The sequence below is a fragment of the Heterodontus francisci genome, chromosome 27 (assembly GCF_036365525.1).
Source record: "Heterodontus francisci isolate sHetFra1 chromosome 27, sHetFra1.hap1, whole genome shotgun sequence".
NCBI lineage: Eukaryota > Metazoa > Chordata > Chondrichthyes > Heterodontiformes > Heterodontidae > Heterodontus > Heterodontus francisci.
In genome coordinates, this window is record NC_090397.1 from 12,253,590 (window position 1) to 12,266,340 (window position 12,751).

General features: G+C 46.7%; 1 protein-coding gene across 7 annotated transcripts in view; it reads right to left on the reverse strand.

The window, feature by feature from the left end:
• The window catches only part of plekhg7 (pleckstrin homology domain containing, family G (with RhoGef domain) member 7), a 128,961-nt gene that overhangs the window by 98,786 nt on the left and 17,424 nt on the right, over positions 1-12,751 (reverse strand). For 3 of the 7 annotated variants that reach the window (XM_068059694.1, XM_068059695.1, XM_068059688.1), the window contains exon 1: positions 11,860-12,002. The exons of 3 other annotated variants lie outside the window; for them this stretch is intronic. The gene's annotated coding sequence lies outside the window, so the exon portion shown is untranslated. Of the gene's footprint in view, positions 1-11,859; positions 12,003-12,129; positions 12,188-12,751 lie in introns of those variants that run through there. One more of the 7 variants, XM_068059692.1, reaches the window with a different exon arrangement.

Consider the following 12,751-nt stretch of genomic DNA (forward strand, 5'->3'; position numbering starts at 1 on the left):
ATGTGCTGCAGCAATGCACCAAGGTTCCTTAGACAGCACCTTCCAAACCCGCGACCTCTACCAACTAGAAGGACAAGGGCAGCAAGTGCATGGGAACACCACCACCTGCAAGTTCCCCTCCAAGTCACACACCATCCTGACTTGGAACTATAATTGCTTCCTAACTCCCTTCCTAACAGCACTGTGGGTGTACCTACCTCACATGGACTGCAGCGGTTCAAGAAGGCAGCTCACCACCACCTTCTCAAGGGCAATTAGGGATGGGCAATAAATAAAGTTTAAAACCTTGGTTTGTGACTCTCACTTCTCCCTCCCAAGAATAACATCAAATTCAGTCATATTATGCTCACTGTGCACAAGATATTTGTTGAGATGTTGAGAGTAGTGAGGTCAGGGATAAGGTTACAAGGACGCAAGAGGGCACTGGCAAGCAAGAACCTGGTTTAAAGTGTGTCTACTTCAACGCCAGGAGCATCCGGAATAAGGTGGGTGAGCTTGCAGCATGGGTTGGTACCTGGGATCTCGATGTAGTGGCCATTTCGGAGACATGGGTAGAGCAGGGGCAGGAATGGATGTTGCAGTTTCCGGGATTTAGATGTTTCAGTAAGAACAGAGAAGATGTTAAAAGAGGGGGGGGTGTGGCATTGTTAATCAAGGAGAGTATTACAGCGACAGAAAGGACGTTTGAGGACTCGTCTACTGAGGTAGTATGGGCCGAGGTTAGAAACAGGAGAGGTGAGGTCACTCTGTTGGGAGTCTTTTATAGACCTCCAAATAGTTCCAGAGATGTAGAGGAAAGGATAGCGAAGATGATTCTCGACAGGGGCGAGAGTAACAGGGTAGTTGTTATGGGGGACTTTAACTTTCCAAATATCGACTGGAAATACTATAGTTCGAGTACTTTAGATGGGTCAGTTTTTGTCCAGTGTGTGCAGGAGGGTTTTCTGACACAGTATGTAGACAGGCCAACCAGGGGCGATGCCACATTGGATTTGGTACTGGGTAATGAACCCGGCCAGGTGTTAGATTTAGATGTAGGTGAGCACTTTGGTGATAGTGATCACAATTCGGTTAGGTTTACCTTAGCGATGGGCAGGGACAGGTATATACTGCAGGGCAAAAATTATAGCTGGGGGAAAGGAAATTATGATGCGATTAGGCAAGATTTAGGATGCGTAGGATGGGGAAGGAAACTGTAGGGGATGGGAACAATCGAAATGTGGAGCTTATTCAAGGAGCAGCTACTGCGTGTCCTTGATAAGTATGTACCTGTGAGGCAGGGAGGAAGTTGTCGAGCGAGGGAGCCGTGGTTTACTAAAGAAGTTGAAGCGCTTGTCAAGAGGAAGAAGAAGGCTTATGTTAGGATGAGACGTGAAGGCTCAGTTAGGGCGCTTGAGAGTTACAAGCTAGCCAGGAAGGATCTAAAGGGAGAGCTAAGAAGAGCAAGGAGAGGACACGAGAAGTCATTGGCGGATCGGATCAGGGAAAACCCTAAGGCTTTCTATAGGTATATCAGGAATAAAAGAATGACTAGAGTTAGATTAGGGCCAATCAAGGATAGTAGTGGGAAGTTGTGTGTGGAATCAGAGGAGGTAGGGGAAGTGTTAAATGAATATTTTGCGTCAGTATTTACAGTAGAGAAAGAAAATGTTGTCGAGGAGAATACTGAGATTCAGGCTTCTAGGCTAGATGGGATTGAGGTTCACAAGGAGGAGGTGTTATCAATTTTGGAAAGTGTGAAAATAGATAAGTCCCCTGGGCCAGATGGGATTTATCCTAGGATTCTCTGGGAAGCTAGGGAGGAGATTGCAGAGCCTTTGTCCTTGATCTTTATGTCGTCATTGTCGACACGAATAGTGCCGGAAGACTGGAGGATAGCAAATGTTGTCCCCTTGTTCAAGAAGGGGAGTAGAGACAGCCCTGGTAATTATAGACCTGTGAGCCTTACTTTGGTTGTGGGTAAAATGTTGGAAAAGGTTATAAGAGACAGGATTTATAATCATCTTGAAAAGAATAAGTTCATTAGAGATAGTCAACACGGTTTTGTGACGGGTAGGTCGTGCCTCACAAACCTTATTGAGTTTTTCGAGAAGGTGACCAAACAGGTGGATGAGGGTAAAGCAGTGGATGTGGTGTATATGGATTTCAGTAAGGCGTTTGATAAGGTTCCCCATGGTAGGCTATTGCAGAAAATACGCAAGTATGGGGTTGAAGGTGATTTAGAGCTTTGGATCAGAAATTGGCTAGCTGAAAGAAGACAGAGGGTGGTGGTTGATGGCAAATGTTCATCCTGGAGTTTAGTTACTAGTGGTGTACCGCAAGGATCTGTTTTGGGGCCACTGCTCTTTGTCATTTTCATAAATGACCTGGAAGAGGGTGTAGAAGGGTGGGTTAGTAAATTTGCGGATGACACTAAGGTCGGTGGAGTTGTGGATAGTGCCGAAGGATGTTGTAGGGTACAGAGGGACATAGATAGACTGCAGAGCTGGGCTGAGAGATGGCAAATGGAGTTTAATGCGGAAAAGTGCGAGGTGATTCACTTTGGAAGGAGTAACAGGAATGCAGAGTACTGGGCTAATGGGAAGATTCTTGGTAGTGCAGATGAACAGAGAGATCTTGGTGTCCAGGTGCATAAATCCCTGAAGGTTGCTACCCAGGTTAATAGGGCTGTTAAGAAGGCATATGGTGTGTTAGCTTTTATTAGTAGGGGGATCGAGTTTCGGAGCCACGAGGTCATGCTGCAGCTGTACAAAACTCTGGTGAGACCGCACCTGGAGTATTGCGTGCAGTTCTGGTCACCGCATTATAGGAAGGATGTGGAAGCTTTGGAAAGGGTGCAGAGGAGATTTACTAGGATGTTGCCTGGTATGGAGGGAAGGTCTTACGGGGAAAGGTTGAGGGACTTGAGGTTGTTTTCGTTGGAGAGAAGGAGGAGGAGAGGTGACTTAATAGAGACATATAAGATAATCAGAGGGTTAGATAGGGTGGATAGTGAGAGTCTTTTTCCTCGGATGGTGATGGCAAACACAAGGGGACATAGCTTTAAGTTGAGGGGTGATAGATATAGGACAGATGTCAGAGGTAGTTTCTTTACTCAGAGAGTAGTAGGGGCGTGGAACGCCCTGCCTGCAACAGTAGTAGACTCGCCAACTTTAAGGGCATTTAAGTGGTCATTGGATAGACATATGGATGAAAATGGAATAGTGTAGGTCAGATGGTTTCACAGGTCGGCGCAACATCGAGGGCCGAAGGGCCTGTACTGCGCTGTAATGTTCTAATTCTAATTCTAATTCTAATATTTCCTTACCATCAGATTGTTCATTAATTCTGATTTATTATTCCTCACTAAGTCTGGTATGGTCTTTTCACTTCTAAAAAATTTTGCGTGAAAATATTTTTTGCGTAGCACTTCCTCATGCGTGCTACGGAGTCTGACTGCCGCACCCGGGAGTGTGATGTGCCACTGGTGGCTCTCTGCATGGTCTGCGCAATGTTGCCAGAGGAGGCACAGTGGCGCAGTGGTCAGCACCGCAGCCTCACAGCTCCAGCGGCCCAGGTTCAATTCTGGGTACTGCCTGTGTGAAGTTTGCAAGTTCTCCCTGTGTCTGCGTGGGTTTCCTCCGGGTGCTCCGGTTTCCTCCCACATGCCAAAGACTTGCAGGTTGATAGGTAAATTGGCCATTATAAATTGCCCCTACTATAGGTAGGTGGTAGGGAAATAAAGGGACAGGTGGGGATGTGGTAGGAATATGGAATTAGTGTAGGATTAGTATAAATGGGTGGTTGATGGTCAGCACAGACTCAGTGGGCTGAAGGGCCTGTTTCAGTGCTGTATCTCTAAATAGAAGGGTGTGATAGAAGTGCTGTATCTCTAAATAGAAACCGTCTGATGTGGCACAGGATTTCAAACTCAGGCCAGGTCACAGGTTCATGCACCACTCACTGAAGATCAGACATTCTGCTGCAAGATGGGCCCTGAACCTGTACCCGCTTCTATCTCCTTCATAAAATCCACAAACAGGACTGGTCCAGTAGACCCATTGTTTCAGCCTGTTCCTGCCTCACTGAACCTATTTCTTCCTATCTAGACTCTATCTTTTCTCCACTGGTCTAGTCTCTTCCCACCTATATCCGTGGCTCTTCTGGCGTCCTACATCATTTTGACAATTTCCAGTTTCCTGGCCTTAACCGTCTCCTCTTCACTATGGACGTCCAATCTCTCTGCACCTCCATCCCCCACCAGGACAGCTTGAGGGCTCTCCACTTCTTCCTTGAACAGAGGCCCAACCAGTCCCCATCCACCACCACCCTCCTCCGCCTGACTGAACTTGTTCTCACATTGAACAACTTCTCCTTCAACTCCAGTCACTTCCTCCTAATAAAAGGTTTTGCTATGGGTACCCGCATGGGTCCTAGCTATGCCTGTCTTTTTGTGGGATATGTCGAACATTCCTTGTTCCAGTCCTACTCAGGCCCCCTCCCCCAACTCTTTTTCCAGTACATCGATGACTGTATCGGTGCCGTTTCCTGCTCCCACCCTAAACTGGAAAACTTTATCAACTTTGCTTCCAATTTCAATCCTTCTCTCACCTTTACATGGTCCATCTCCAATACTTCCCTTCCCTTTCTCAACTTCACTGTCTCCATCTCTGGGGATAGGCTGCCCACCAGTATTTATTATAAGCCCACTGACTCCCACGGCTACCTTGACTACACTTCCTCACACCCTGCCTCCTGTAAAGACTCCATTCTATTCTCCCAGTTTCTCCGTCTCCGATGCATCTGTCATGATGATGCAACCTTCCACAACAGTGCCTCTGATATGTCTTCCTTTTTCCTCAATCGAGGATTCCCCCCCACTCTGGTTGACAGGGCCCTCGACCGTGTCCGGCCCATTTCCTGCACCTTTAATCTCACCCCTTCCCCTCCCTCCCAGAACCGCGACAGGGTTCCCCTTGTCCTCAATATCCACCCCAGCAGCCTCCACATCCAAAGGATTATCCTCTGCCATTTCCACCACCTCCAGCGTGATGCCACTACCAAACACATCTTCCCCTCTCTCCCCCATCAGCATTCCGAAGGAATCGTTCCCTCTGCGACACCCTGGTCCACTCCTCCATCACCCCCGACACCTCTTCCCTTTCCCACAGCACCTTCCCATGCAATCACAGGAGGTGTAATACCTGCCCCTTTACCTCCTCTCTCCTCACTATACAAGGCCCAAACACTCCTTCCAGGTAAAGCAGTGATTTACTTGCACTTCTTTCAAGTTAGTATACTGTATTCGCTACTCATAGTGCAGTCTCCTCTACATTGGGGATACCAAACGCAGATTGGGTGATCGCTTTGCAGAACATCTCCGCTCGGTCTGCAAGCATGACCCTGAGCTTTCGGTTCCTTGCCATTTTAATTCTCTACCTTGTTCTCATACCCACATTTCTGCCCTCGGCCTGCTGCAGTGTTCCAGTGAACATCAACGCAAGCTCGAGGAACAGCAGCTCATCTTCTGATTAGGCACTCTACAGCCTTCTGGACTCAACATTGACTTCAATAATTTCAGTCCATGAGCCTCATTATTTTTTGTTTATTTCTTATTTTTATTTAATTTATTTTTTCTTATATATTTTTTAATTAATTTATTTATTTTTTAACCATGTTCTAGTCTTAAACTTATTTTTCATGTTTTTGCTTTCATTCAGATCTGTTCATTATTCTGCCATTAGCTCTCTCTCTGGACTCATGCTTTGTCTTTCACTATAACTATTGAGCACTCCATTTGTATTCTGTTTCATGACACCTGCCATTTAATCTCTCCCCCTCCGCCCTATCACACACCTTCCTTCTTGTTCTTCTTCCCCCCTCCCCCCTTTCACTTTCTCAAGACTGTTACATTTCTAAATTTTGCCAGTTCTGATGAAGGGTCACAGATCTGAAACATTAACTCTGTTTCTCGCTTCACAGACGCTGCCAGACCTGCTGAGTATTTCCAGCACTTTCTGTTCTTGTTAAAGGACCACTGCACAACCACAGAGGAGGCGTTTTTGGGCAACTTTTGCTTAGACAAAGTTAGTGGAAGAACTGTGCTGGGTTCTTGGAGGTGATTTTTGTCAGTTTCTGAATACAGCCAAGGAGGAGAGGGGACTACCTGGCCCAGGTATGGGGACAGTTGTTGCAGTGCCTCCTGGTCTGGAACATGACCGGAAAATGGAACGGAGGCGGCAGAGAGGGGAAGCTCAATGTGGAGGGAGGGAGGAGGAGGAGGCATAAGAGAAGGCATCCTGCACCCCATGTAAGTGAGCGGATTGTGAGGCTCTGCTTCCAATTAACAACTTCCCAATCCTAACATTGATCTCCCATTCCCCACCATCACATCCATTTAACATCTCCATCACAACATCCCCTTGGCCAACATTCAATAATAAAAGCCACCAACAAAAACCTTCAGAAAACATCTTTATAAAACTACACATCCAATTATACAAACAACAATGAACCTTACGCATTCCTTCAGTGCTTGTCTTGCGGGTGGCTTTACCTATCCAAGTGCTTCTATGTAGTGCTATCCCAGTGGCTGCAGATGGCCTTGGAGGATGACCATGAGCCTTGAGGACCCGGCTTCAACCTGCACCACCTCAGCATGGGTGGCAGCAGTCAGGGCTGACTGGCTGAGAGGCAACCACTGGGCACTGGCAGAGTAGCAGTGGTGGGAGGACGAATGCTGTCATCCTGACAGAGGACAGTGGGTTTGTCTCCACTGGGCCACTGCTTTTCCCCCAGGCGGGGAGGTAACTCAACAATTATAGTAATCTGTTAGAGCACAGATTGCTGGACTGCTGTGTGACCCTGCTCTATGAGCACTGCTATCCGCAGCCATGATGACAACAGTCTGAGCCAGCCTGGCAGTAAGCATGGATCTTGTGACCTCCATCTGAGCTTCCACTGCAGCACTGAGATGTCGGGAGGATTCAGCCTGTGTTGCAGTGGGAAGCTGAGACAGCAGCCACCACAAGCTGCATTGCAGCTGCTTCCGCTACTGCTATCATGGAATTGGCCACCACTTCCAGGGCGGAAAGGATTGGCTCCCAGCTCTTCACGAAACCTTGTGCCACGTTGGAACTGGACTCTTCCATGCTCTTTGATGGTGACAGGAGGCTGTCTGGTAAGCCTGACAATGCATCAAGCAACTCAGTGTGCATTGTTATCAGTGTTCTCCTGTATGGTGCCCCATCAAAGTCCTCATCTGAGTCCCCTGCAGTCCTCTGGTCAGCTGGCACGAGCTATCCTTTCAACCTGGCCTGCCTGCAGCCCACTTGTGCCCAGTGACTCACCATGTGCTCATCCTGACTCTATGGAAGCCTACCAAGTTCACCGAGTGCCAATATCTGAGCTGGTGGTTGGGAGTGCAAGATCGAGTGACAGTGCCTCCTCATCATTGTTGTGGGGATGCTGCTGCTCTGCCTTCTGGCTCTGTTGAGGTGGTCCAGGCGGCAGGTTTCTGAAAGCATATGAGCAGAGGGTAAGGGTTGGGATGAGTGAAAGGGGTGGGGAGGAAAGCAGGAGTTCCATGGTCACATAATCTGCAGCTTCTACTTGATGCCACATCTCAGGATGAGGGTGAAAAGGGAGTTGAAAAGGGGCATAAAGCAGTCACTTAAAATCATCCTGAACTGCCTCTGCAGTGCGAGCTACCACAAGCTGCGTTGCCTCTGGGCCCATGATCCAGAGAACTGTCTCCACAAGGGGGCTCAGGGGTTGGAGTCGTGCAGGCCCCCCTCTCGTTTTTGGGTCTTTTTAGTGATATGTGAGACCTTCTCCTCCAAGAGAGAGGGCAGAGTGTCAGTGATCATGTGGCAATGTGTTTGGGTGATGCGCCTGCTATTGCTGAATAGATAAAGGTCTGAAGAGGCAGTGAGCAGTGGGTGTCATGCTGGCAGCATTGGAAGGTGTATGAGGGTGAGATGCAGTAGCTGAATGTTAGGCATAAGTCACGAGTGCCAGGAAGTGATGGGGCTGTGGTGCATAGTGCAGTGACAGGTCGTAGGTGTGGTGGACATGAGATGTAATGTAAGGATCCAGTCACTCAGCTTGGCCACCTATGTGAGGTCACTACTTTTTTCTGGCACTGCTGCCATGTCCTTGGTGCCCAACTCTGGACATTCATCTCCAGGGTGACGCGTTCCCATTCCCTCTTCAGGCTAATGCATAAGGGCATTCCTATGCACCCAGGGAAACACAGCCTCCCTCCTGGACTGCACCTCAGCCACCAGGGCGGCATTGCTAAACCTGGGAGCCCATTCCCTTGTGTGCTGTGCCATTCTGCTTCCTGCACACTTCCTAGCTGATTGACTAGCAGCCTTCACCTCAGCAGTGCAGCTTCCCTTTAATAAGGAGTCTGCCTTTAAGAGGGGAAAACTGGCTGGACCACATGGTTTGCTAATACAAAGTGTTTCCTGACAATGCAGCAGCCCACTGACATCATCAGAGTTCGCCAAGATGCGCACATGCGTAGCTACATCTTGCCAGGAGTAAGTGGCGTGTGCGCGGGATGACGTAATCGTGCAGCGGTAACGTCATCACGTATCCGCCCCGGTCCATCTTCGCGCATGTGCGATAAAGTGTCATCGGGTATCCAGCCCCCCCACTCGGCTGGAGGAAGCGGCTGAATGGGAGACGTTGAGGCTGGAGCTCCATCCCCGTCACTCGCTTCCGCCCCACTAGCCGCTCTCCCCCCTTGGCAACTCGCTCCAGGCCTTGACGCTTCCTCCCCTCAGCCGCTCACCTCGCTGTTCCCCCCCCACCCCCCACTCCCCTGGTCGATTTTCCCTGCTCACGCCACCCCGCTCTCTGGCCACTCACTCCCGCTTCCCCACACCACCCACCCCTCCCCCCCCACCCCCAGCCGCTAGTTCTGGGCCGCACTGCTTCCCTCCTCTCGGCCACTCGCTCCCGCTTCCCCGCACCACCCCCACCACTCCCCCCCCCCCAGACGCTAGTTCTGGGCCGCACTGCTTCCCTCCTCTCGGCCACTCGCTCCTACGTCGCCCCTTCACCCCGTGCGGCCCGCCTTGCTTCTTTGGGCAGCGCGTGGAGAATGATGAATGTGGGAGCGAGTGGCTGAGAGGAGGGAAGTGGCGCGGCCCAGAGCCAGCGACTGGAGGGGGAGGGGGGGAGCGAGTGAGCGACCAGAGAACGGGGAACAATCGGCCAGGGGAGTGAGGGGGAGCAGTGAGGTCTGGAGCAAGCGGCTAATGAGAGGAAGCAGGGGGAGAAAGCGAGTTGCCGAGGTGGGGAGAGCAGCCAGTGGGGCGGAAGCTGGTAGCTGCATTGGGGTGAAATCAGTCCTGGTCGGTCATATAAACGAATCACAGTAACGAATTGGCAGCACATTTTACACTCTGTCCGATTTTCTTTTTCATCGATCTGCATGCCAATTCACTATCTTCCAAAGGAAATTTAATCATAAAATTCCTTTTGTATTTAATAGGATTACTGGAGTATTAAATGGATCTGAGGATTACAGTTAGTATCCTATAACTACACAGTAGGGCTTCCATCCAACTTAATGTAAGGTTAGTTTGCTAGAACGATCTAGACATAAGCATTTCCTGTGATAAATTGAGTAACGCCATCTTTAATCCTGGCAGCTGCCTGAACGTCGCAGACACTGACGTTCCAGTGGAAGAGCCTGCATTTGAGCATGTGCAAGTACTGCACCACCTAGTGGTTGCCAACCTCAATCTGAACAGAGGCGTGCAAAATGCAAATCACAACCTCCGTGCCCAGAAAAATGGGGCTGCCCAATTTCTTGTCCCCGATAATGAAGATTCGCCAAGGTCAGTACCATGAGAACTGAGGAAATGTACATAAGCCACAGATTAACTAAGCTAACTACTACTGAGTCAACAAGCTGACTAGCAAAGGAGTAGGACCATTAAGTCAAGAAATTTCGCAGTAGGACAAATAGCAATGAGAAAGGCCCAAAGAGTGCTGAGGGAAAGGAAAAGGAAACCAGACTTGCAGGCATGAGCGAGATGACACAAGGCTAACAGTGTCCTAAACGACAATAAGGGAAGCTTCAATTGTGCAAAAATAGCTCAAAAGGTAAGACAGAAAAGCTGTGATGCAAATAATGGGACCAAGGAAGCACCAAGAGAGGTTAGGCATTGATCAGACAAATATCCTAGTACAGATAATTGTACTGATGGCACTGTGAAATGCACTGTTGGTCTGACATTCTGCAAACATAGATATTTCTTAAAGATTCATTTTTTGCATAAAATCTTCAAAACCCATGTTAACTTATATTTTAGCATATCTATAAAAATATTAATCTTGCATATCCACACACTACCTGTGTCAAATTTTCATGTTATAATTTCACTTGTCCACATTTAAAATGGAAACATCTTAAATTTGTCATGTTGTAATCACACCCTCCCACCAGTGGTGGTGACATAGTGCCTCACATTCACCATACAATTCTTCAGCCTCCAGTGTTTTTTCTTATGTTAATTTGATTATTTTTTAAAACACAGATGAGTTGATTTTTAAAAACAATAGGCTCAGATTGTCAACATGTTTTTTTGATAACTAGAAAGGGTGATCATTCTAATTATTGACAACTTGAGAAACTGAGATGTGCAGGTAGGACACACACACACACTTACATGCGCTCACAGACGCATACCCACACACATGCCCACTTACACTCATACACAGCTGAATGGAGGGATCTGAAACAAGGATAAGAACTTTAAATTAGAGGCTACCCTCTATTTTCCATTATCACAATAATTCGGGAAGCAGCCCAAAGCATCTTCACTCCACATTGACACTAAGAAAGTTGTTGAGTAAATCTGAAAACAAAAACGTGACCTGAGTTGATGCTTCAACTTTCATATTGGTGGAAAGAAAATTATTTGCACTAGCAGAACAGTTAGAATCATTGAATCATAGAATCTTACAGCACAGAAGGGGCCATTTGGCTAACAAGCTCTTTGAAAGGGCTATCCAATTAGACCCACTCTCCCCTGCACTTTCCCCAAAGCCCTGCAAATTTTTCCCTTCAAGTATTTATTCAACTGCATTTTGAAAGTACTATTGAATCTGCTTCCATCACTCTTTCATGCAGCGCATTCCAGAACTTGCTGCATAAAGAAAAAAATCTCCTCCTCTTACCACTAATTCTTTTGCCAATCAATTTAAATTGAAGTCCTCTGGTTACCAGCCCTTCTACCAGTGGAAACTGCTTTTCCCTATTTACTCCAGCAAAACCCTTCATGATTTTGAGCACCTCTATTAAATCCCCCCTTAACCTATGTCTGAGGAGATCAATCCCAGCTTCTCTAGTCTCTCACAAGTTGTGTAAATGTAACTTTACAACTTCATTTTTAAATTTCACTCCACTCCTGAACCAGGAGAGACAATTTGATTGTGAGTCAACATTACGCATCTTGACAATCACAAACAGTGCTCATCTTCAAATTAAACTTATCTTTTGCAAACCCAGGTTGCGTGACATATTTTATGCACCGTCGTAGTTTAGGTATTTTGTCTGGGTCAATGTCACTGACCACTCCTGTGAGCATACCTTGTGTGTACCTTTTCCAGCCTGATATCGAGGTAAATAACCAGAGATAGTGATTGCAACAAAGAACTCTTACTCTAAACATGGCTACTGAAATGTACCAAGTACCACCGCACTAATGTCCCTTTGACAAACAGACCAAATACACACACGATTACAGCGAGTCAGGGTCTAAACTAGCATTATTTAAATAAACTGGCTAAATGTTAAGTATAAAACACTGCACTTTCATTATTCTCCTAAAAATATAAAGCAATAAATATACGACTCACTTTCTGTCTGAGCACAGACTATGAAACCTACAGTTTCTAAACATCTGGCTTCTTTGCTTGCAGGCACATTGTAAAACACAGCTTTTCTGCTGGCTGAAAAGTAGACTATCTTCTGTTGACATCTATCCACGACATAATGTCAGACCAGCTATGCCATTCAACACCATGTGGGTCGAAACTGAAGTAAAATGCAAGGTAAGCCTATCTCTATAATCACATTAGATAAAAAATCCCTTCATAGATTAACAATTAATTGGAATGTTTGCCCACCCAAATACAATTCCAATTTCCAACCATCTAAGGAGATGTCTTGCAGCTTGACCTTCTTTCCCCAAAATGCCACGCTGTACAAATTAAACAGAATAGGATCTAAACAACGAAGGTAGAGAGGGGGTTAACTTTCATGTTGTGCAAGATTGCAAAACAACTGATAGCAAATCAGCAGCCCATTTTCATCTTTCTCGATGTCTATTTGCATTGAAGTCAATGATAGTCAATCATTATCGCACAAAGTTAAAATTACCAAGGTGTTAAGCAGTACTCCTTAGGAATAATACAACTGATGTGACCCCTTTTGCATCCCAGACTATGATGTACATTTTTCAGAAGATAGCGTACTATAACTGATGGTAACCTTGTGAGACCCTGGCTCTTTAACCCTTCACATGCTGTTTTTAATAAAGAATCCAAATAAAAAATTTAATACTGACAAAAATCTTATACTTCAATAGATGCTCATAAATTGCTTCTATTATAATTATCTGCATGGTAACAGTGTTTTTGACACTGTAATGTTAAGTAATAGGCCCTTCATATGTAAAATTATGCTTCTATCCATTGATGCAGCAATTATTTTCTGCTTCTTCGGCATTATCCTGAGGCTAACAAGGTT